General features: G+C 36.6%; 1 long non-coding RNA gene across 1 annotated transcript in view; it reads right to left on the reverse strand.

The window, feature by feature from the left end:
• Nucleotides 1-412: 412 nt before the first annotated feature.
• LOC123938247 overlaps nucleotides 413-25,898 on the reverse strand; it is a 55,684-nt gene continuing 30,198 nt past the window's right edge. The window contains exons 3-4 of the long non-coding RNA XR_006817697.1: nucleotides 2,324-2,443; nucleotides 413-496 (exon numbers count right to left, since the gene is read on the reverse strand). This is a non-coding gene — a long non-coding RNA (uncharacterized LOC123938247). The remainder of the gene's footprint in view (nucleotides 497-2,323; nucleotides 2,444-25,898) is intronic.

A 25,898-nucleotide genomic window follows, 5' to 3' on the forward strand; every position in this document is an offset into this window, starting at 1 on the left:
AGCAAGACTTTTCATAAAGCCACAAAAAGCTATTTTGGGATACCCATAAGATGTCTTGCTTACTACTGAGAACAGTCAGATATGTCCTGATTGAGGACTTAAGTGAAAGGCACCTCTGTGGTTAATAATTTCTCTTGCAATAAGGGAGCAGAAACCCCTGGTGGATATACTCCCCCAGCGCTGCAGATAGGTTGAAGTAGAGTTTCAGTTTCAATTTTGCTCTCCCTTTCTTTGAAATGATTGTAGCTTCTGCTTTTGAACAAACAGTAACAGTTTCTGATCCCTGTTTTACTTTATTGAAGACTAAAGTGAGAACTTGTTTTTGAGACCGGAAATGCGGTGAAACTCCTTGCTCTGTCAGCACTTTCTAAGCAAATTTAGGCACATTTCTTCCATCCTCCAGGGTTAAGGTCTTTCTCGACAAAACACTCAGTAGACTTGAAGCGAGAAGAATTCAGCTGCTGGGCGTTAGCAGTCCAGTCCTCTCATTTCATACCTGGAAAACGGAAATCTCAGAACTAATGACTTTTTCCTAGTGGTACAAAGTCTTATACTCAGCAATGCCTGAAAAGTATTCTAATTATCTTGGAAGATAATGATGTACTCTAAAATCATCAACTTGAAAGGCATTGTTAGAACCCTGCTCCAACTCTGTGATATATGGATGAAGAATCATTTGCAGGGCACAACGATTTACGATGGGTATTCTGGGCCTCTCATTTTGAAGTCACTAAAATGCAAACTGTTAGAATGATTTTAGCTCTATAGCCTTTGACTGCCAACTTCTGTTAAAATAAGTCATTTTTTTAATCCACACAAATTCTTCCCTCTCTTACATTCTAGATCTCCCTCCACTCAGGTAGGGCCGTCTCTGGCTCTTCTGGAATGTTCTGTTTCCCTCGAGGCTTAAATGTAGCTTTACCTCTAATGAAAAGATAGTATTTAAATATCCTCTACCTAATTTGAGAAGCAAGACAGAGGATCGTAGGGGAAGGGAGGGAAAAATGAAACAAGATGAAACCAGAGAGGGAGACAAACCATAAGAGACTCTTAATCTCCGGAAACAAACTGAGGGTTCTTGGGGGGATGGGGAGGGATGGGTGGTTGGGGGATGGACACCAGGGAGGGTATGTGCTATGGTGAGCATTGTGAATTGTGTAAGACTCATGAATCACAGACTGTACCCCTGAAACAAATAATAGATTCTATGTTAATTTTAAAAAATACTAAATAAATAAATATCCTCTACCTATATGAAAATGATAGCAACAGGCAGGCACGGGAAATATCTCAAAATCTGGGATTCTCAGATTCCATCCTCAGGATCGGTTCTGAAATTCTCAGTGTATTTCAGAAATTCTCTAGAGGTAGTTTTGTGTCCATATTGTTTTTTCCCCTGGGGATGCATGGCCTTAATTAACAACACTTAAGTAGTTCCACAGTGCCACAGCTTTTATGCCTTTCCCAGGTAAACCAGAAGGAGCAAGGGGACTCCCCAGAAATACTACTTCTCTTTCCAAACTCTTAACCAAGCCTCTCTCCCACACAACAAACATACTCTTTCTTTTAGTTAATACTTAAAAGCTATTCATTTGAACTTTATTCTTTTGGCTTCATGGTTTAATTTCCACTAAAATTAAAATGCTTTCTGTATGATTATTAATATTTACACTCTAATGTAAATGGAAGATGTGATGGAAGAATCTGGACATCAATTTTTTTTCCAGGTTTTTTTTTTTTTTTTTTAAGATTTATTTATTTATTTATTTGACAGACAGAGACCACAAGTAGGCAGAGAGGCAGGCAGAGAGAGAGGAGGAAGCAGGCTCTCCCCACTGAGCAGAGCGCCCAATGCAGGGATCGATCCCAGGACCCAGGAATCCTGACCTGAGCCGAAGGCAGAGGCTTTAACCCACTGAGCCACCTAGGCACTCCAGGACACTTTTTTAAAGGCACTTTTGGTAGATTACTTTTTAAAAGTCTCGCAGTAAACCTGTCAAGTAGCCATTCTTGCCTGTAGTTTTCAGAAGGGAAAGCAGGTTCAGAAGGTAGGAAAGGTTTATGCCACCTACATATGCTAGTCAGCATCTGAATTCACACCTCCCTGTCAGACACCAAGGCTGAGGCCGCCATTTGGCTCATGCACATTCTTACCCTGGCTGGTGGCAGGAAGAGAGTGGATAAATAAGAACCAGATATTGGGGGGGGGGGGGGTGTGGAGGCGGGGGTGGGGACTGGTTTGGTGCTGTGGTGGAGGGAAACTGAAAAAAAAAAGATAATGAAGCAAGAAAAGGGAAACATCAGGTGACAAAGATCTACTCACCTAAGAATGTTGACTGAATGATCACTTTGAGGAAGGCGCTGTGCTAAACCGTGGCACAGGAAGGAAAAGGCAATTGCCTCAAAGAGCTCAGGCAGGAGCAGAGACGGCAAACTTGAAGACCTGAAGGCCAAGGACAGGTTGCAAATTAGTGGCCCATCCAATCCTGGCCTGCTCACCAGTTTTTAAAATTTTTAATTAGTTGCTCATATTTTCCATTATTTGTTTTCAAGTAAAGGACATATGCAAATGAAACAAATTTCAAAAAGTAACAGAGGATGTACAATAAAAAGTAAGTAACTTTTCCAGCTCTCTCTGTTCCCATCCACCCCCCTCCCCATCACTGAGACAAGCCTCAGTTTCAGTTTTTTTCATATTCTCCCACAGATACTCTTTAAATATATATAATACGTACATATGTATTGTATATATCATATAAGCATGTGCAGTATATGCTGTATATATTCTTCAAGTTCAAGAATATACATGTTATCGGGGCACCTGGGTGGCTCAGTCATTAAGCTTCTGCTTTTGGCTCAAGTCATGATCCCAGGGTCCTGGAATTGAACCCAGCATCGGGCTCCCTGCTTGGCGGGAAACCTGCTTCCTCCTTTTCCACCCTCCCTGCTTGTGTTCCCTTCCTCGCTGTGTCTCTCTCTGTCAAATAAATAAATAAATAAAATCTTTTAATAATATACATGCATGTTATTTAAAAAAATACAAACACAAATGGTGGCATTCAGCATTTAAACTATTTTACATCTTCTTTCCTTTGTAAGAATGCATATGATGTTGGTACACACGGGCTGCCTTATTCATCCAAATGGCTACATAACATTCCATTGTATTCATGTACCATAAGTTATTTAACCGATGTCTTTTGATGGATATTGAGAATGTTTCCAATATTTTACTATTAGAAAAGTGTTGCAGTGAGTATCCTTACACACATATCGTTTTGTAAGTGTCCAAGTATGTTTGTAAGGCAAATTTCTAAAAGTAGAATTGCTAAGGGGCGCCTTGTTGGCTCAGGGGGTTGAGTGTCGGACCCTTGGTTTTGGCTTAGGTGATGGTTCAGAGTCAGGGGATTGATGGCCCTCTCGGCTCTGTATTGGAGTCTGCTTGAGATTCTCTGCCTCTCCCTCCTTCTCTGTCCCTCCCCGAGCCCTTGCATGCACCCGTGCATGCACATACTCTCCCTCTCCCTCTCTCTCAAATGAATAAATAAAAATAAAAATATAAAAATGAAATAAAAATTAAAAAATAAAAGTAGAATTGCTGACTCAAAGATAGGTGCATTTGCATATACTTAATTTTGACAAGCACTGCTAAAATGTTTTACATAGTGGCAGTTTCAACTCATGTTCTCCCTAGCAGGACATGAGAGTATCTATTTCCCTATATGGCATCAGTTGACTTTGGCCAATCTCTAGGTGGAGTATAGACTCTTTGTTGTTTGTATTTGGATAGCCAGCGTTTTTAAATGCAGGTTATTTCATGAACGAAAGGCAGGATTTCCAATTTCTCTTTAAAAAGTCTGAAATCTGACAATTCCCAGATGGTTAACAGCTGACTGGTGACTAGTCTCCTTACACAGGGCATGTGTACTCAATTTTGTGCCCCCCACTCCAAACATACAACTCCACATTCTTCCCTAACACTGAATCCAAGAGCCAATTACCCTTTATCATCTTTCAACACAGCCCATTCACTATTTTATATTACTTTTCTGGCTTTAGATACTTGACTTTTCAACCAGAATAGAGAAAGGTTAATAATAAAAGAGAAAACAAAGTAACAAAATAAATACAGTAGATAAAAGAGAATGGTAGGTGAACATAGAAGAAAGGTGTATTAACATAGTTCATGATAGCAAATTTTAGGCTCTCCTGAGTGAACACCCATACTCCTAGAATTTTATCATCAGATTATTTGCACAAACTTAATCCAGCATTGAATTGACTTAATGACTCTAGCATGAACATCCCAGAATAACTTTGAAAATTTGGGGGACAGCTCTGGATGTGGATCTAATCTTATGACAACCTTCCTGGACTTCTGGAAGGCAAATGTCTTCTACATATCCAGGTGTGGGAAGCATCACATTGCTTTATTTTCCTAAACCAAATTAAATTTGGGGCCACGCCCCTACTTGCACAGGAAATAAAATCAGCAGGTATTAGTTATCACTGGGAGGCAAGTGAGAAAGTCCTCCCTGAGGTGGGTTGATGCCACCCACATAACTTGGAAAAGTATTCTAGTTTGCATTCTGTCATTGTCTAAATCTGGGATGTCCTCTAAAGACCAGCAACCTTCTCCCTTCGTGGTAATTATGGACATGGAGAACTTTTACCATGATTCACCTTACTTTCTTCCTGACAAAATATGGGCAGGAAGTGAAGTTCTAACTCAGGTCTTTAGAAATAAGTTGCTGGCTACTCCTCTCCTGTTTGGGGAAAGGAAATGCATTATTCTTCCTTTTTTAATTCACAGTGGGGGGGAAAAACCACATCTCTTTGGCTTTGATTTTCTCAATAACTTAGGCTGCCTAGGGAGGAAATTTCTGTAAATTCTGAAATTTAAAAGTAGATTAGGTCTTCTTTAGATTGTATCCAAATAACAGATCAAATCCTAGATCAATCAGGCCAATCTAGAGAATATTTAAGTTGTCATATATGAACCAGACTATCAAGAATCCTCAGCTGTCCCCTGGGCCCTTTTACTATAGAATTATTTTTGGAAATACATCTAGCCTGGACCGGAGGCCCATTATCTTGAAATTTTTGCCATGTATTAATCTCTTCAATGCTGATCTGTAATTTAATCCATTCTCTTCATGACTTTGAAATGATCTAGAATAAAACAGAATTATATTTACTCTCTTCAAGATTTCTTTAAAAAAAATGTATTCATGGGGCGCCTGGGTGGCTCAGTGGGTTAAAGCCTCTGCCTTTAGCTCAGGTCATGATCCCGGAGTCCTGGGATCGAGCCCCACATCGGGCTCTCTGCTCTGCAGGGAGCCTGCTTCCTCCTCTCTCTCTGCCTGCCTCTCTGCCTACTTGTGATCTCTGTCTGTCAAATAAATAAATAAAATCTTTAAAAAAAAAAAAAAATCTTAAAAAAAAAAGTATTCATTTATTTTAGAGAGCAGGGGACAGCATGGGGGGAAGGGCAGAAGGAGGAGGGAGAAACTCAAGCAGACTCCCCACTGAGCACACAACCTGAGTCAAAACCAAGAGATGGACACTTAAACAACTGTGCCACCCAGGCACTCCAACCCTCAAGCTTTCAGTTGAAGGGACGGATGGGGAGGGGAAGGGAGGACAGCTAAATTCAGGTTCAATTAAAACCTGAAAGCAAATATGAGTCAGAACAATTAATTACTCAAACAGATTTTCCTTCTTTCCACTGCTGACAGACTGCCAAATAAATATGCATCTGAGTAAGTCTTCCTTTCCTGAAATTAAGTTACTACAGAGAAATAAATCCTAAGGCAAAGAGTAAGGACATACATAGCAATTTCCCCTTTGTATAAGATCTCAGCAATTGACTACAAATTGAATATTTTCCTCAATGCCTGTTTACCCCCAAATTTTGTGATATTTCTAATGAATAATCTGAAGTTCTCGAGACCAAAAAGGAAGAAGGGATTTTTTCCAATAACTAAAAATGTATCCAATATTACATCTAAACTAGTTTTAGTTATAAGTTGACTCTTGAAAGTCAACTTACTGTATCTGCTTCAGAGATACGTGTAGAAAGTTGGAATCCTGACTGTTTACGTCTCCTGTGGGAGAACTGTTAAGACTATAAAAACTCAACTCTGTACCTTGCCCTCTCCAGTGTGAGCTTGCAGCCAGAATTCAAACTTTGAGAGCGTTAAGTTGTATTTGCAGTGATAGAGTCTCTAACAAAGCTTTTAATATTTTCATGAGAGACTTTTGCACTCATTTAATGCAAAATGGATATAGATAAATAATTTTTACAGTGAAGTGTTCCAGAAATAAAGTTGTTTTTAAATGAGAATGATGTCATAATAAAGCCATACATATATCAAGAACAATTACTCAACACGTGGTCTGTGAAAATTAAACTCATTATAGATTTTATGCGATGACTCACCACAGTTAGTCACTGAACAGTGTCAACCGTGCAAGTTTTGAATAGACTTTCCAGTTCATAGAAATTTTGGCAACTTTTACACATAAGACATTTCAGATCTTTCCATGTCCCACATGTTTTGTTTTGTTTTGTTTTGCATGGATTCAGCTCAGAGCTTGTCCAGAACTCTCTTAGGGAGAACAGCTTCCCTCCACCATCCCAGGTTGCTGTTCCTTCTGGTTTTTTTGTTTGTTTGTTTGTTTGTTTGTTTTAATTTGTTCATCTGACATCATTTGCTTTCCACCTTCCATGTATTCTTCCTATCTTACTTACTTAAGAGTGATGTTATGGTTTCATGACCAAAACAAACCAAAACAAAAAAACAAATAAAACTTTCTTGTCATTTCAGTGGGAGCTTCTCAGGGAAGCGAGATCTTCTTGAACATTTTCGGGGGCTCTTTATTATCCACTTAAAACAAAATTCATTTCCTCAGCCTAGTATTCGTGCCCCTCTCTCCAAACTTACTATGCCAATTCCAAATCATCGTTCCATAAAACTGCTGGTATGAGTTCAGTTGTGTCCCCCCAAAATATACGTCACAGTCCGAACCTACCTCAGAATGTGACCTTATTTGCAAATGCAGTTTTTACAGAGGAATCAACTTAAAATGGAGTCATTATGATGGGCCCAACCCAATATGACGGGTGTCCTTATAAAAGGGTGAACTTTAGACACAGAGACAGACATGCACGGAAGGAAGAAAATATGAAGACATGGGCAGAACACCACATAAAGATGGAAGATTGAAGTAACGCGTCTACAGGCAAAAGAATACTAAGGATTGCTGGCAAACCACCAGAAGCTAAGAAGAGGCAAGGATGGGTTCCCCTCGAGGTTTCGGAGAAAGTATGGCCCTGCCAACAACAACAATTTCAGATTTTTAGCTTCCAAAACTGTGAGATAATAAACTTGTATTGTTTTAAGCCACCAGTTTTTAGGACCTTGTTATGAGAGCCCTAGGAAACTACTAAAACTGTCAAGCAATTTCAAGTTTCTCTTAATATTATTTATTTTGCTTCTATTTCTTTCTTCTTCTTTAAAAAATTATATCCTTTTATAGAAGCCCAACTGTATCTTACTTCATCTGTTGCCACTGTCCCTTGTAAAAATAATCATTCCTTGGAAGTAGAACTCCTGTACCATTTCCTGTGTTCTTAACACTGGCAATTCACTACTTCTATCGGTAGTTAACTTGGATGTATATGTTCTTTTCCTTATACTAGACTCTGAATAGTGACTATGTCTTATCTTTTGGTATTTTAAGAAATATCATAGTAATGATATGGAAAAGTACTCAATAAATATTTTTAGTGACATGATGTTTATTCACTTAACTAACTCAGTGAAATATGGCAAACACAAATGACTGTGTCATTCAAAGAATGATTTTCATGTACTTTAGTTACATAAATAATACACCCAGTGGTGTATTATTTTTCTTCCCATCATTTTTACATGTTTGTGTAGTTAAAAAGCAAACTTAGACTCACACTATAGATATTCAATTTTATATTCCACTTTATTTAATATTCATTTAATATACGATCATAAAACTTTTCCCTCTATTTTTATACACGTATGCTGTTTAAAACCAAAACTTAGAATTGTAATGTGCACTCATTCTTTAATTCTAACTTAATTTATTTATATTGTACTCTGAGATTATTTAAAAGCATTATTTTTATATTTTTATATTATATTTTTTATATTATAAAATAATATTATTTTATTATTTTTATTTGGTTATTGTGATTGTTAATTTTATGCGTTAACTTGACCAGGCTAAGGAATGCCCAGATAGCTGGTAAGATATTATTTCTGGGTATGTCTGTGAGAGTGTTTCTGGAAGAGATTAGCATTTGACTCAGTAGGCTGAGTAAAGAAGATCAGGCCTCACCAATGATGATGAGTGGGCATCATCCACTCTTTTGAGGGGGTTGAATAGAACAAAAAGGCTTTAAAATGGCTAATTCTCTCTCCTTGAGCTGGAAATCCAGCTCTTGGTCTTGAACTCTCAGACTCTGGGACTCACACTAGGGGCTCCTAGTTGTCAGGCTTTTGGTTTCATACTGAATCATACCACCAACTTTCTTTGTTCTCCATCTTGCATACGGCAGATCATGGGACTTCTTCACCCCAAAACTGCATGAGCCAATCCCTATAATAAATTCATATATTAATTTATTCATAATTCATAATGAATTTATTATATTCACATACATGATTTTATTACACTATATATATATTTAGAAAGAGAAAAAGAGCATTGGGTATGAAGAATATGTGTGTATATATGGTATTAGAGAATATATTAATTTTCTCTGTTTCTCTGAAAAACCCTAATATTGCTATATAATATTACAATCATATAGTTACATCATTTTTAACAATTCTCCTCTTTATGGCTAATTAAATGGTTGTAGTTTTACTCTCATAATTTCATGGAGATTATTTTTGCTTATATATCTTTGGTAGCATCTAAAATCATTTTCTTGTGTACATTACTGGAAAAAGAACTTGTAGATCAGTGAGTATGAAGGCATCTGTGATTCTCAACACAAATCATTAAATTGTTCTTTAAACCTGTTATTCTGGTTTAAAGTCTCATCAGCAGTGTATGAAAAGCACTATCACATCACAACCTTGAAACATGTTGGTATTATAATTTTTAATGGTAATATAATATGTAAAATTGTTGTTAGTCAAAAATTGTTATTGTTCATTTATATTCCTATGAGTTTTCTGTTTAAGTTTTTTGATCATGTTTCTATTGTGGCATTAGCATTTTTCTTTTTTATTTATTTTTTTTCTTTAGAGAGAGAGTGCAAGCGAGGTGGGAGGTAGGGGCAGAGGGAGAGGGAGAGAGACTTTCAAGTAGACTCCATGCTCAGCACAAAGCCCAATGTGGGGCTCGATCTCACAACCCTGAGATTACGACCTGAGCTGGAATCAAAAGTCAGACACTTAACCTACTGAAACACCCGGGAACCCCAGTATTTTTCTTCTAGAATAGGAGGCTTACTATTCAGAATCTAGGCTCAGGTTTAAACTTGAGTTTCAGAGATGCAAAGCATCCTACATGCTAAAGAGAAACATCAAAATACCATCAAAAATTGTGACCACACCATTCCCATATTTGCAAGGTTTACAAAGAGGCGGCCAAAACCACCTTATTTCTCCCAGCCTCCTCACACTCCCTACCTGCCAACCCAGATAAAACATGACATGGAGGGATGCTTGGGTGAATCAGTCAGTTAGGCATCTGCCTTCAGCTTGGGTCATGATCCCAGGGTCCTGGGATCAAGTCCCACATGCTAACTGGGGAGCCTGCTTCTCCCTCTGCTTGTGTTTGCTCTTTCTCTCTCCCTAACAAATAAATAAATCTTAAAAACAAAACAAAAAACCTGGCACTGGAGAGCACAGAACAGGATTCAGAATAATCATTTTTTATTATTTGGGCACTGTACAGTTTTTGTAGTATTTCCTCAACGCCTTACACCCATTCCTGAAGTCATTCCCACTAGCCAGAGAAACAGCTTCTGGTGGTACTAAAGACGGGGATATGAAGATGTGGTTCTTAACTACCTAGGACCCATTTGATAACAAAGTGGCTAGAAGGTTTTGGAATCTGTTTAAGAAAGTGTTGAGGGATGAAAAAAAAATTCCACACAGCACACTTCCAAGAAATGATTTTTTTTTAAATGTCTTCATTTTTATATCTGAACAAGTAGAAATGGCTCAATGATCTGTTATACTCATTAGTATAAAGTACTTTTTACTTTCGACAGTGTTAATATGTACTGGAAATAGTTTTCTCAATTTGTCTTTTGCCTTTTATTTGAATTTGTTATTTAATGTACTGTGTTATATTAAAACTATTGGTCTACCTTGCACTTTAAACAAATTTTTATCATGCATGATTTTGTAACTTCATGCTTTGATCATTTGAAAACTGTTGGTTCACTGAGTAACTCAGACCTTCCAAATGGTGACACATTTCATTATACAATATAAAAAAAAAAAATCCCATTCATAAATATCACCATTGATAGCATTTTTTGAATCTTTATTACAAAGCTTTTAAGCTCACGGGGTGGATGTTTTCCAAAATTCTAATTTAGTTGGAAGCTTCAATTTTTTCATAGGAAACAAAGTATTGTCAATTATTTTTCTTGAAGTGACCAGCTCACTTCATTCATTTTTGAGAAAATATCTGCCCAATAGGCAAATCTGAATAACCCCAATATGTCTGGCACCAGCTCTTTCAAGTGAAAATGGTGTCTCCATGAGAAAAAGCAACTAGTTCAGCTTGCAACTTACACAATCACACAAGACCGTTGTATTTTGAGACGCAGCAGAAGTGCGGTCTGCATGACTTCTTGTTTGGCACACAGAATATTAAGAAGACATAACCTAAAGGGTCAAGTTTTAATACATTTAATCATTTTTACTACCTCCTCAGTACATTCTGTGGAAATTTTTTTCTGGGAGTGCCTCATAGTGAATTATCTTTGACTCTTAGTCCTATTTGATGCCCTTTTCCTGATGTATGCGAAGGGGCCAAAGGTTTTGCCCACTATTACTTTTGCACTATTGGTATAAATGAACAGGAAGAAAATGACAAATTATGTCTTTGTTCTATTAAAATACAGGTTTGATCTCACAGCCTTCCTGAAGGAGTCTTGGAGATACCTAAATTTCCATGGGCCACACCTTCAGAAATCCTCTTGTATTGCAATAGTGAATATAATACTACTAGGTTCATTGATAGTGGTGCTGATAGAAGAGATTCCAGGCAGGGAAGGTAAATTTTGGAAATTTAACCAAATTTATCCCAAATAAGGATATATTTAAGGTAATCATCCTGCTATGAAATTTCTAGCTGCTCTTCCCTGGGAATGTTGCCATTTCAGAGGTTTGGTGATGATCTATGCTATTGGCCAGTCAAGTACTCAGCAATCATGGTAGGCAGATGAGCTTTGATGAGAGTAAGATTATGATGTTGAGCCCATGTATAATTCCCATCCCTGCTATCAGGCCACTTTGTTTGTAAGTTCTTAAGTAAGCACTGGGTGGCTGAAGATAGTAGCTAAGAGTTATCCACATAATCAGTCATTATGTCTAGCTAGCAATTGCCAGACTCCAGTTTGTGACTTTACATAAGAATTCACATGAGACAAATCTTCATATTCTGTCCTCCTTCTAAAGGGTACATCTACATTCTTCTTGCCCATATATCTTTCTCTCCAATCCTCTAATCTTGCATTTCACAAGTTGTTGAATATCCACCACCAAGCATGAGCCACTAATCATGTGATCCACACCTCGGGCCATCTCTTCTTTCAGGCACAGTGAAGTTCTGCTCAGTGAAAGTATTTCATTTCCTTACTATCTGTTCAGACCACCCCTGAACTGTGCCATAATTATGCTGTAATTCACTTCCACCTATGGTACTATATCATGAAGAATCATCTGTAAACTGAGACTGAATTTCTTCTTCCTCAGTCATCTGGTCTGAGGGAACTTTCAAAGAGGTCACAGATGTGAGTTGAAGGAGCAGTAGGAGAAAGTGTCATGAGAGTCTGAACCTCAACTGATGCAAATTATGTATTTCATATTTCTTTAAGTTTGGTCTCTCACCACTATGATGGAGTACTGCTGTTCATATTCAGCTTTAGGGCTTTGTGGATTAGATAATATCCAGCTCGTAAGAGTCATCTCTGATTGCCTGGTCACTTGGTGTCCCATGCATGATTAGGTATTTAGTCCCAACTAGTACTAAGTGGTACTAGTATCAAGAATGGTGCCATTTCTCAAAAGGAGAACGGATCTCGGCATGGTTTTTCTTTCTGGGTGCATGCATTGTCATTCTCTTACAAGGTTTGCCAGAAGCTTCATTGAATAGGTCTCAAAGCCATAGACCTGCTGATTCATATGCTCTAATTGGTAGATGAGCATTTACTGTGCCCTAGACCAGTTTCAGAGCCTTCTTTTTCTCTGAGCCCCATGTGAAACTCAGTAAATGTGCAAAGTAAGTCATTCAGATGAAGCACATACTGGCCCCAGAACACAAGGAAGCCCACAAAGCGTTAGATCTCTTTCTTAACATTAATAGGTAGGAGATACATCAACTTAACTTTTACTTTGGAGGAGAGATCTCAATACATTCTGAATCTCTAGAGCCCTAGAACTACCACTCCCAAGTTTCCATGGGGTTTATCTCTTACCTTCTGGCACAAATATTTGCTACATCCTGTCCAATAGATCTCTTAGCAAGATTTCATAGATGTTATAGTCTGGATTATGACAGAAAGCTCTAGTGCTAAAAGCAAAAAAGTGAGTATTTTTTGTTGATTTGACCATGTGAAAGAAAACTGCTTCTTGATTGATACAGAGAGAATAAAACATTTGCCAATGTACTAGCTACATACCACTTGTCAGAAATTGTGCTGTTTTGCTTCAGTAAGGAGACTATATTGATAAAATCAGCAGCATTTAGGATCACCACCTGATTAAGTTTATAAAAATCCTCTACCACTCAGGCCAATTTCTATTTCTACACTGGTACCAAACTGTTTTTTTATTTATACAGCTTTATAACGTGACTTGAAAACTAATGAGGCAATTCCCAATTTCTTCAGAGATTATTTTGGCAGTCTTATACATTTGCTTGTCTTAATGAATTTTGGAATCCATTTGGCAAAGCCCACATACAAAAAATCTATTACCATTATTATTGAGATTGTTTGGATTTATAAATTCAGGGGACATTGAAACATTTATATAACATCAAGTTATCGCATCAGTGAACATGATATAGCTACTTATTTGGATATTTTATATCTTTTATTAAATTCTATAATTTTATCAGTAGGAGTCTTATACATTTTTATTAGTTTTATTTCTAATTGGTCTCACATAATAAATTTAAAACTTTTACGGACTCATATTCTCATCCAGCTACCTTCTTTTTCCCCTTTATAGCCAAGCTTCTTATGTTACCCACACAACATTTTATATTTACTCATCTCATTTCCTCTTAAACATAGAGTAATTTGGATTCAATGAGCCTGACTTTATCAAAACTTCTCAGTCACCAATGACACATATAAGCTAAAAAAATCCAAAAGCTTTGTGTTGACCCTTATCTTTTTTGGTTTTTAAAAAATTTACATGGTCACTTCAAATTTCCAGTTCTGCATGTAAGGAGCTTAGAAGTTGCCACTCCATCTTAATGACAAGTAAAAAGATCAACAAACTGAAAAATCGGCAACTCTTTTTGGCTCCATAGAGAAGAGAGGACAAAGAGCAAATTGCTGCCCCCAAGATGAGAGAGACAGGTGAATGTAGGGAGCAGCTTCTTAGTAGGCCAGAAACTCAAGAGAAGAAACTGCCTGGGAACCATTGCAAGTACAGGAAAGACTGAAGTGTAACTGACAAATTGCTGGAGGCCCAAAATGGACAACTCTGAGAGTTAAAAACAAATATTGTGAGATTTATCTCCAATAGTTGGACCAGTTTCCCACACTAAGTATCTGATTAAAATCCCCTTGTGTTTCTGGCAGGGAGAGGAAAAAAAAGAACCATTTTTAAGTAACTCTAGAGCATTCTGTTCTTTTAAACAAAGCCTTCCCTTAGGGGAAACTAATTGAACAGAGCTTAGTCTGTTAGAGTATTAGCAGAACCTAACTGACCTGGGGGAAGGGAAATACCCAACTCCTGCCCACTCTAGCTGTCTTGACTCACCTAAGGGAGCTGATAAAAATTGAGAAAATCTTGAGAAGTTCATAGTCCAGAAACACAATCTCACCAAAAGACTGAGACTTAATCACAGGACTATAGAATATTTCTCCTCCACCCACATCTCAACACCACATCACTAAAGACCTATTTATAGCCATTCATTTTATCTAGTACATTATGGCCAAATATCAAGAAAAATTATCATGCATAAAAGTAAAAGGCAAAAAGCATTTTTTTAGGGCTTACCAACATTTTTAATGGTTTAATTTTTAAATTTTATAAAAATCTAAGGAATGAGGGTCAATTGGGCTGCTGTGATCCAAAAAGCATATTTGAAGGGACAGAACAAATATCAAAACCAGACAGTGGAATATTAGAATTATCAGACTGAGGATGTAAAACAACTATGACTAATAGACTAAGGGATCTAATGGGTAAAGCAGATAGAGTGCAAGAAGAACAGATGGATAATATAACAGATAGATGGAAATCATAAGTAAAAATCAAAAGGGAATGCTAGAGGTAAAAACCGCTGTAACAGAAATGAAGAACATCTTTGGTGGGCTGATTAGAATCCCTGGACATAGCTGAGGAAAAGAATCTCTGATCCAGAGGATATACCAATAGAATCCTTGAACACTGAACTGTAAAAAGAGCAAAGACGGGGTGTGGGGGGTGGGGGTAGGGCAGGGGAAGGAACAGAATATCCAAGGACTATGACCTAACTACAAAAGGTGTAACATACACATAATAGGAGTACCAGAAAGAGTAGAAAGAGAAAGGAACAGAAGAAATACTTGAAACAATAATGACTGAGAATTTCCCTAAATTAATTTCCCCAAATTAATGTCAGACCCAAAACCACAGATCTAGGGAGCTCAGAGAATACCAAGCAGGATTAAATCAATCAATCAATCAATCAATCAATCACTACACTTAGTCTATCATAGTCAGATTATAGAAAATCAGAGATAAAGGAAAAATCCTGAAAAAAGCCAGATCATAAAAACATCTTACCTATAAAAGAGCCAAGATAAGAATTATATCCAACTTCTTGAAAACCATGCAAGCAAAAAGAGAGTGGAGTAAAGTATTTATTTAAGTGTTCAAAGGGAAAAAACCACCAACCTAGAATTCTATACCCTGTTAAATTAGCCTTCAAATATTAAAGAGAAATAAGCACTTTCTCAGGCAAACAAAAATTAAGAGATTATGTTGTCAGTAGACCTGCTTTGCAATAAATGTTAAAAGAAGTTTTCTTAGAGAGAAGGTAAATCGCAAAAGGGAGAAAAAGAGAAAACAAAACTGGGAACAACAACAACAAGACAACAAATAGAAAGCAGTAGTAAGTATGGTAAGTATTAATACAATTATATAAAAATCACTCTGAATGTCAATGATCTAAATGCACCAAATAAACAACATAGTTTGTGAGAGGGGATCAAAAACCATGATCCAACTATATGTTGTCTATGAGAAACCCACTCAATGACACTACAATGACACAGATTAAAAGTAAATGGATAGAGGGTACCTGGATGGCTCAGTCATTGGGCATCTGCCTTTGGCTCAGGTCATGATCCCAGGGTCCAGGGATTGAGCCCCACGTCAGGCTCCCTGCTCAGTGGGAAACCCTCTTCTCCCTTTCCTGCTCCCCTTGCTTATATTCCCTCTCTTGATGTGTATCTCTCTCTCTTTCAAATAAATAAATAAAATCTTTTTAAAAAAAAGTAAATGGATAGAGAAAAATGACCATATTAACACTAATGAAAAGAAAACAAGAGAAGCTATATTAATCTCAGACAGAGCAGGTTTCAAAGTAAAAAAAGTTATCAGGGATAATAAAGGCATTTATAATGATCAAGGGTTCAGTTCTCCCAAGAAGACATAACAATTCTGGACCATAACATACAACTTAATAAATTAAAAAAATGCAAATCATAAAATGCCTGATTTCACACCACAGAGAACTAGAAATCAATAATAAAACTTTACATGTTTTAAATTTATATAATTTTCTCTTTGTTATGAAATTTCTATGGGTTTTGACAAATGCACAGAGTTTTATATACCATCACAGTCCTGATCCAAAAAGTTTTATTACTCCCCAAATTCCTGCTTGCTGCCCCTTTATAATCAACCACCATTTCCATCTCTATACTCTACTCCTGGCAACCACTGATTTGTCTTCCATCTCAATAATTTTGTCTTTTCCAGAAGCCATGTAATGGAATCATACAATATGATGTCTTTTGGTTATAGCTTCTTTCACTTAACCAAATACATTTGAGATTCATTTTTGTTATATGAATCCATCCTGGTTTCTTATAGTAGTATATAGTATTGAATACAGTAGTATTCAAATGTATAGATATGCCACAGATTGCTCATTCATTCATTCACATTTGAGTTGTTGCCAAGTTTTGACAACTACAAATAAAGCTGAAAGAAATATTCATGCACAGATTTTTGTGGGCACTAAAACTAAACACTAAATTTGGGTAAACTTGGGAAAACATTTAAGTATGTATTTAAATTTGTTGAAGTTAACAAAAGTATCAAACTGCTTTTTAAAGTGCCCATACCAGGGGCTCCTGGGTGGCTCAGTGGCTCAGTGGGTAAAAGCTTCTGCCTTCAGCTCGGGTCATGATCCCAGGACCCAGGTCCTGGGATTGAGCCCTGCATCGGACTCTCTGCTCAGCAGGGAGCCTGCTTCCTCCTCTCTCTCTGCCTGCTTCTCTGCCTAATTGTGATCTCTGTCTCAAATAAATAAATAAAATCTTAAAAAAAAAAAAAGTGCCCATACCATGTTACATTCTTACCAGCAAAGCATGAGGACTTCAGTTGTTCCACATCTTTATCAACAATTGGTCGTGTCAGGAATTTTTTTTTTATTCTAATAGATGTATAAGAGTATTTCATTGTGATTTTAATTGAATTTCCATTGTGAGTACTGGTGTCTTTTCATATGCTTATTCACCATCAATATGCCTTTTTGAGTAATGTGTCTGTTCAAAACTTATGTTTATGTTTCTTGAGTTATTTCTCATTGAATTTTGTGAATTTATATTCTGAATGTAAGTCTTTTTAATTGAGGTATAATTGACATAACATTATATTACTTTCAGGTGTACATATGATTCAAAATTTGTATATATGGGAAATGATTACCTAAATCTAGGTAATAGCCATTATCATACAGTTAAAATTTTTTCTTGTAATGGGAACTTCTTAGCAACTTTCAAATATGCAATATATTATTATTAACTATTGTTAAAATGTTGTACATTACATTCTCATGACTCACTTTTCATATTACTGGAAATTTGTACTTTTTGATACCCTTCAAGCACCTCTGGCAACCATCAATCTTTTCACTATATCTATGAACTCTTTTTTTTTTTTTTTTAAGATTCCACATATAAATAAGATCATGTGGTATTTGTCTTTTTGTGTCAGATGTATTTCACTTAGTATAATGCCCTCAAGGTCAATCCATGTTGTCACAAATAGCAAGATTTCGTTATTTTTTTTTCAACTGAATAATATGATATATATATATTCCATATATTAAAATATGGCATGTGTGTGTGTGTGTGTGTGTGTGTGTGTGTACATTTTCTTTATCCATTCATCCATCAGTGGACACTTAGGTTGTTTCAATGTCTTGGCTATTCTAAATAATGTTGCAATGAACATGCAATGAATACAAGTTTTTTATTAGAAATGAGACTTACAAATCTTTTCTCCCAGTCCATCGACTTGCCTCTCCATCTCCTAAAAATGACTGCTCCAGAATGAAACATTTTAATGTTTATAAATGCTCACCTTTTAGCAGAATTTGACATTGACTTTCTCATCCTTTGGGTCTCAGTTTCAGGAGGCCTAGCTGAATTGGCTCCTCCAACTCCTCTATCTCAGTAAATTTCTATCACATTGCCTGATAAGTTATTTTATTCATTTATTATGTTTATTATATGTATTCCCCACTATATTATAAGCTCCATGAGAGGTGGGAGCTGTGCCAGCTTTCTCACTAGTACTGTCAATGACTGATACAATGCCTGGCAATAATTATGGGAAAGTAGGAAGGAAGAAAGAAAAGAAGGAAGGAAGGGAAAATCTGGAAGAATAGGTCAAAGATTATTCTGAGTTCAAGGTCAATAAAGTGGCTAATTGTTATCATTTAAATGGAAATAGAAAATACAGGATTGAATAGCAACTCCCACTTCCCCTTCTTTGTCCCCCAGCAAACAGCATTCCACTTTCTGTTTCTCTGAGTTTGATTACTTTAGCTACCTTATATGAGTGGAATACTGCAGTATTTGTCCTTCTGTGACTGAGTCACTTCAGTGAGCATAATTTCTTCAAGGTTTATCCATATTGTAGCATATCATTCTATTTTCTTCTCTTCTAAAGCTGAAAAAAAGTCCTCTGTGTATGTGTGTGTGTTTGTGTGTGTGTGTTACATTCTCTTTATCCACTCATTCATCAATGGACATTTAGGTTGTTTTGACCTCTTGGCTGTTGAGGATAACTGCAATGAACACAGGAATGAAAACATCTCTTTGAGATCCTGTTTTTAATTCTTTTGGATAAATAACCAAAAGTGGGATTGCTGAGTCATAATAGATCATACTTTTAATTTTTTGAGGAACTCCATACTGCGTTCAATAGTGGCTGTACCATTTTACACTCCCATCAATAATGTACAAATGTTCCAATTTTTCCACATCTTCATCATCGCTTGTCTTTTATATATATATACACGCACATACACATACACACACATATATATACATACATCTATGTATAATATTTATGTATATATAATGCCTATCCTAATACATGAGAGATAATAGGTTGATTTTGATGTAATCTCCCTGACTCAGCTTTGTTTAGTCCCCTAATAAAGTATATACCACAATGTTTATATCATTGCTTCCTATTCTAGACTATATCCCCCAAATTAATATTTACCAAAGATAGGGTATAAATTTTTTAAGTAAATTCAGTCATTTTCTCTCAATTTATCTATAAAGAAAGAGTGCTTCTAAATTTGCCTGTCAATAATAACCAGGTGAAATGCATATTTAAAAAATAGATTCTAGGGACACCTGCATGGTTCAGTTTGTTAAGCATCTGTTAAGCTCAGGTCATGATCCCAGGGTCCTGGGATCAAGTCCATCAATCAGGATTCTGGCTCCATGAGGAGCCTGCTTCTCCCTCTGCCTGCTGCTGCCCCTACTTGTGCACTCTCTCTCTCTCTCGCTCTCTCTCGTTCTCTCTGGAAAATAAATAAATAAAACCTTTAAAAATAAATTCTGCTCTAAAATTTCCTCTTTTTTTTTTTGGTCTGTAATTTCATATGTCATAGAAAAGAATAAAAGTGTGGGACATGTAGACCTGAGTGGTTCAGTCAAGCGGCTGGCTCTAGATTTTGGCTCAGGTCATGATCTCAGGGTCCAGGAATCAAGCCCCATGTCAGGCTTTGTGCTCAGCTGGGAGTCTGCTTGAGGATTCTCTTTCTCCCTCTTCCTCTGCCCCTCCCCCAGCTCACACATATTCTCTTTAAAATTAATAAATAATCTTAAACAAAAAATAAAAGCTTGGTACAAAGGTGAAGAACATGTTTTAAGATGACTAGCTGGAGTCATGGGTAACTGATACCCATCCTCTCTCCTTTAGTTCTCATTTTCAAGGGCAATTTTGAATTTATAAGCTTGGTAAACAAGTAGGATATCATTAGAGTACAGGGAAAGCAAGAGGAGAAACTGACTCAATGTATATATAAATCATAAAAATACCTTAGACAATTTTCCATCAATAATCAAAATAACATCTTACCTCTATACAATGTTTATGACTTGCAAAATACTTTCCATTTCCTTTACCTGTTTTTATGCTTTATGACAACCCTGTAAGTTCAGCAGGGTAAACGGGACAACAATCATTATTACCATTTTATACAACTATTTTTTGAGTGCCATTCAAGAAAAAAGTAGAGTACTTCATAGAGGAAAAAGCTATAATCTTCTATGCAATGAAAGAAGTAAAGCTATCAAACTGTATATGCACAGGAAAGGCATTATTGCTGATCTAACACAGGACTAAGTTGGAGAGACAGCCAGATATTTCAAGGTCACCGCAATCTTCTTTTTTCCCCATCACCAATGGAAAGTTATTTAGAAAATTACCACACAAGACTTCTTGATTTTTAAAATTTTAATTTAAAATAATTTCAGGGGCACCTGGGTGGCTCAATCATTAAGTGGGTCTTGGGATCCAGCCCTGCAACGGGCTCCCTGCTCAGCAGGAAACCTGCTTCTCCCTCTCTGACTCCCCCTGCTTGTGTTCCTCTCTCGCTGTGTCTCTCTCTGCCAAATAAATAAATAAAATCTTAAAATAAAATAACTTCAGAATGACAGAAAAATGACCAAATTAATCATCTAGCTTCCTCCATGTTAACATTTTGCATACTATAGTACAGTCATTAAAACCGGGTAGTTAATACTGGTACACTACTGGGACTAAACTATAGATTTTAAACTGGTGACCATTTTTCTACTATAGCCCATTTTCTGCTCCATATCTAATCCAGGATCCCACAGTGCATTTAGTTGTCATGTCTACTCAGTATTCAATGTGTCACAGTTCCTTGGTCTTTCCTTGACTTTCATGACTTCAACACTCTAGAAGAGTCCTGGAGAACTTATTTTGTCATATATCCCTCAATTTGGGTTTGTCTGATGCTTTAGATCAAGGTTTTGCATTTTGGGCAGGAATAGGACAGAAACAGCATTGTGCCCTTCTTAGTGCATACCAGGAGACGTGGTGGTTGATATCTGCCAAGTTTCTCTATGTAATCATTCCCTTTCTCTTGCCATTAATAAATGTCTTAGGGGAGATAGTTTGAGATCATGCAAATATCCTGTTTCTCAAACTTTGTCCACTAATTTTAGCATCCTTCAACGTTTTTTGGCTATGATAATTAGCACTAAGGTGTTTGTTTTAATAAAGATTTTAGATTTACCTCATTCCCTCTACACATACAAAATGGGAATTTTTTTTATAAGGAGAAACTATCTCTTCTCTCTCAGTTATTTATATATTGACCTGTGTCCTTCATTTTTGCTTGTATGTCCTTCTGTTTACCTTCCTTGTCAGGCCAAGAGGAATTTAGGAAAGCAAAAGATAAAAGTAAGTATCACTTTAAAAAGATGATTCACAAAGAATCTTCAAACTTTTTATAGTATCCTGTCAAACCAGAAGGACTAGTCAAACAACAAAAGGGTTAGATTAAGATCAGACATGCAAAACCATTGATCAAAGCAACATGAATCCATAAGAAATGAATTGACCACAAAAAGACAAAAAAAATGTCCTTACTCACTGATTGTGTATGGTGTCTTAAGAGCAAAAGTTAAGTCAATGCATTTTTTTTAATGATTTATTTATTCACTTGGGGTGAGGGGAAGGGCAGAGGGAGAGAAACTTCAAGCAAACTCCCTGCTGAGCACAGAGCCCAATGCGGGGCTCAATCTCATAACCCAAGAGATCCCAACCTGGGCCAAATCCAAGAGTTGGATGCCCAGGTGCCCCAAGTTAATGCTTTTTGTTGATTTATGTTCATTTTGTTCTTATCTGGTTCTCTTATTGCTAAACTTCTAGACAGAAGAAAAAACAAACTGTGTCATTACAAAATGGATAGTAGTTCTTAACGGTTTTTTTGGGTTGGGGTTTTTTCTTTCCTACCAGGACATCTATTAGTATTCAAAGAACAACCCAACGAATAAGTTATTGGTATTGGTGTAGTATGACTACTGTTACCACCAAATGTTTCTACCTTAAGATTATTTCTATACCTATATCAATGAAATATTTTACAAAATACGTTGTTTGATTCTACAACAGATTGGTATACGATGAATAAAAAAACAGTTTGCATGTGAGAAGAATAATCAATGATTCTAGAAATTAGCAGCAATTCCTTGGATGGCCTAAGAACAAGTCAACCAACTTGCCTAGACCCGATTTTCCCATCTATGAAATGACTGTAGTTTCTACCTATTTAATTAAGAGATGTCAGGCATTAATTAATGTTCATAATGGGCTTGAGATCTGAGATTAAAATCTGTTATCCTTGATGGAAAATAGAGTCATTCGATCATTAAGGAGTAGTAAACAAATCAGAGATGTGTAGAAAACGAGAAGAAATACTAAAGTGAAAATGAGGTGTGGGGGCTGGGCCAAGAGTCTCTTGTTGGGTAAGTACTTGTGCTCTTTTCTTCTTCACAGAATTGAGCAATACATCTCTACTATGTCTCAATAAGCAGACTTCCCTATACTAAGGTTCTTAATTTTTTGTGCCATGGACTTTTTCACATTTTAGTATAACTATAGAATTCCTCCCATAATAATTTTTAAATGCATTAAAAATATGTAAAATCATGAAAGAACCAAATTTTATTGAGGCATAGTTATAAAAATGTTTTTTTAATTTAATTTTAGAGTAGTATGTATTTTTCTTCATCAGATAAGATCTAATGGCAATCTAATAACTACCATAATTTCAGAGTAGTTATGATTGTAAACAATTATTTCAAGATATTTGCAACAATTCTAATGTGATATGAAAATATATGTTTTCTACTGATGATAAGGTTAGAGGAACCACTCTTATTTCTATGGCTCCTTGCTTACATTTATAATTTTTTTTTTAATGCTAAGGTTTAGTTGGAAATAACTGAAAATAAAAATGTATTTTTTCCCCATCTAAATTTGTGGACACTCTAAATTTTAACTATGGCTTCCTTGTGGGTATATGAATTTCAGGTTAAGAAACTCTGTCTAGGGGGCTCCCGGGTGGCTCAGTCAGTTAAGCCTCTGCCTTTGTCTCGGGTCATGATCTCAGGGTTCTGGGATCAAGCCCCATGTTGGGCTCCCTGCTCAGTGGGAAGTCTGCTTCGCCCTCTGCCTGCCACTCCCTCTGCCTGTGCTCTCTCTCTCTCTCTCTATTAAATAAATAAATAAAATCTTTAAAAAAAAAAAAAAAAGAAACTGTCCTATGGCCAATATCAAAAAGACAAGAAATAACAAATGTTGGTGAGGATGTGGAGAAAAGGAAAGCCTTGTGCACTGTTGGTGGGAAAGCAAACTAGGGCATCCTCTATGGAAAACAGTATGGAGTTTCCTCAAAAAAATTAAAATAGAAATACCATATAATCCAGTAATTCCACTACTGGATATTTACCCAAAGAAAAAAAGTACTAATTCAAAAAGTTATGTGCACTCTTATGTTTATGGCACCATTATTTACAATAGCCAAGATATGGAAGCAATCTAACTGTCCAATAATAGTTGAATGAGTAAAGAAGATATGGTATATATATACATATACATGTATATGGGGTGTGTGTGTGTGTGTGTATATATATAGTATATGTATATGTATATATACATATATATGTGTGTATATGTATGTGTATACATATATATGTGTATATATAATGGAATATCATGTAGCCATAAAAATGATGACATCTTGTTATTTATGCCAACATGAACACACTAAGAGGGTATTACAAGAAGTGAATAAGTCAGGCAGAAAAAGACAAATGCCATATGACTTCACTTTCATGTGTAATATAAAAAAACAAAACAAATGAACAAATAATCAAACAAAAACAGAATCTTCAATATAGAGAACAAACTAGTGGTTGCCAGAGAGGAGGTAGATAGGGAGATGGACAAAATAGATAAAGAGGATTAAGTGCTACAAATGTCCATTTATGAAATAAATAAGTCACATAGATAGAAAGTACAGCATATGGAATGTAGTCGATAATATTGTAAAAATAATGTAACACTGGCGAGATAGATGGTGACTACACTTAATCATGGTAAACACTGAGTAATGTACAGAATTGTCAAATCAATATGTTGTACACCAGAAACTAATATAACATTGTATATTAATTATACTAAAAAAAAAGGGGGGGAAAAACCAAAACAAAAAAGAAACCCTATTCTATATCTATCCTGGAATCACTCAGATAGCCAAATACTTAATATTATTTTTCAACGTGAAATCAGGTGATCACAGTCATAGAGTATTGATTAAAAATGCAAATCTCTTGGCCTTTTCCTAGACCTGCTGAATCTATATTCTTAACAAGCATCCAGGCAGCTGAAAAATACACTACATCTTGAGAATTTCTTCAAAGGTGGTTACATCAATTGTTACCTTCAGTGGAACCATAGCTATCAAGCCAGAAATTCTTTCTTTTTTTAAAGATTTTACTTATTTGAGAGAGAGAGAGTGAGAGAGCATGAGCGAGAGATAAAGAGAAAGAGCAGGAGAGAGAGAGCGAGAGCACAGAAGGGGGAGGTAGGGGGGCCTAGGGAGAGGGAGAAGCAGACACACAGCTGAGCAGGGAGCCCGATGAAGAGCTCTATCCCACGACCCTGGGATCCTGACCTGAGCTGAAGGCAGACAGTTAACCCACTGAGGCACCCAGGCACCCCCTCAAGCCAGAGATTCTTAAATAATAGTTTGAGATATTATGACAGGTTTGAAAGGGACCTAGAATTTTTAATTTTTTAATAGTCATTTCAATATTGTGATGAATATGTTCTCAACTTCATTATGAGACATATTCTTAAAAAAGACACTAAAAGTCAAGTAGGACATCTGCCCAGGCACAAAAAGAGCTCATGAGGACTTTCACATCAGAATCATGATAGCAATACCACTCCCCTTTCCTTTCCTGCACTAGTTAACGCCCTTCAACTTTCAACTACAACCCTTTTTCTTCTGCCTCACACATCTTTTTCCCTATCCCAGAACCCTGTAATTTGAGCTTCAGACCAGTATATTCAACAGCCTATGACCCATTTGTCCCTGGACATCACACACAATTCAAACACTACAAGCCAAAACTAAACTCATCACATGCTTCACGGAATGGCTTTCTCTTAGTTTATCTGGACATTGGTACCAGCACTTAGAAGATATTCAGAAACTGTCCTGGATGTCTCCCTATTTTTCACTGAGTTGTTTTTTTGTTTTGTTTTTTGTTTTTGTTTTTGTTTTCCCTTAGGTGACATTTTTGGAGTGATGACCAGTTTTAAAACTCTAGCAGTGGCCTGGTGTTCTTTGAGTCTGCATACTTGGAATGTTAACCTTTAATGTGGCATAGTGATTGAAAGAGTCCTTCTCACAGAGCTCCCATTCCCCAGACTAACTACAGCATGACTTCAGCCCTAAGAAATCGTGGGAGGTTAGATTTATACCAACTCAAGTTTAGGTCTCTGAAAGAAATGCCTTTTGTTTCTGTGTTCATGTATTTCTCTGCATTCATTTTTCTTGCCTTTCGGTTTACTCAAGTAGTAGAATTTGAAGGTTCAGGTTTGGTGTACAGGTCTCAGAAAATGGTCTCTTAGTCTGCCTCTAACCTATACAAGATAAATCTTTGGGGGCTCAGAGTGTCCTGAGTCGATCATGAGTAGACTACATGGGGACAGGAGGCCAAAGCCCAATCTAATAACTTGTAATTCAGAGTTTAAAATTCTGATCACCGGGGTGCCTGGATGGCTCAGTGGGTTAAAGCCTCTGCCTTCGGCTCAGGTCATGATCCCAGAGTCCTGGGATCGAGCCCCACATCAGGCTCT

The sequence above is a fragment of the Meles meles genome, chromosome 3 (assembly GCF_922984935.1).
Source record: "Meles meles chromosome 3, mMelMel3.1 paternal haplotype, whole genome shotgun sequence".
Classification (NCBI taxonomy): domain Eukaryota; kingdom Metazoa; phylum Chordata; class Mammalia; order Carnivora; family Mustelidae; genus Meles; species Meles meles.